Source organism: Penaeus chinensis, chromosome 25, assembly GCF_019202785.1.
Source record: "Penaeus chinensis breed Huanghai No. 1 chromosome 25, ASM1920278v2, whole genome shotgun sequence".
In the NCBI taxonomy this organism is placed as follows: Eukaryota; Metazoa; Arthropoda; class Malacostraca; order Decapoda; family Penaeidae; genus Penaeus; species Penaeus chinensis.
Window position 1 is genome coordinate 8,190,104 of NC_061843.1, and position 581 is coordinate 8,190,684.

Below are 581 nucleotides of genomic sequence, written 5' to 3' on the forward strand. Positions count from 1 at the left end.
ATTATCATTATTATTATCATTATTATTATCATTATTTTTTATTATTATTATCATTATTAATATTATTACTGTTATTATTATTATTATAATTATTTTATCACTATTACAATTACAAATGTTAAAAATATCAGAACTGAAAATTTCTTTTGAAGTTACAGCTCATTACGTAAATATAAAAATGATAATAATATAATAATACCCTTATAGATTGATTTATTGGACCACGCTAATTAATTTCTGGAGTAGATAAGAGCAGCTTTGTCGTCTGTTTTATACCAATTTCAGATAACTTTAAATATGTGTATGAGTGCGTGTATAGCTGTACATAAATATATGATGAATATATATATATATATATATGTGTGTGTGTGTGTGTGTGTGTGTGTGTGTGTGTGTGTGTGTGTGTGTACATATATGTATGTATATATATATATATATATATATATATATGTATATATATATTCATTATATATTTCTGTACAGCTATACAGCCACTCATATACACGACTATCATTAATCATTTTCCTTACATTATCATTATTATGTATTATTATGATTTACATCATAGTCCACCCAGTCAC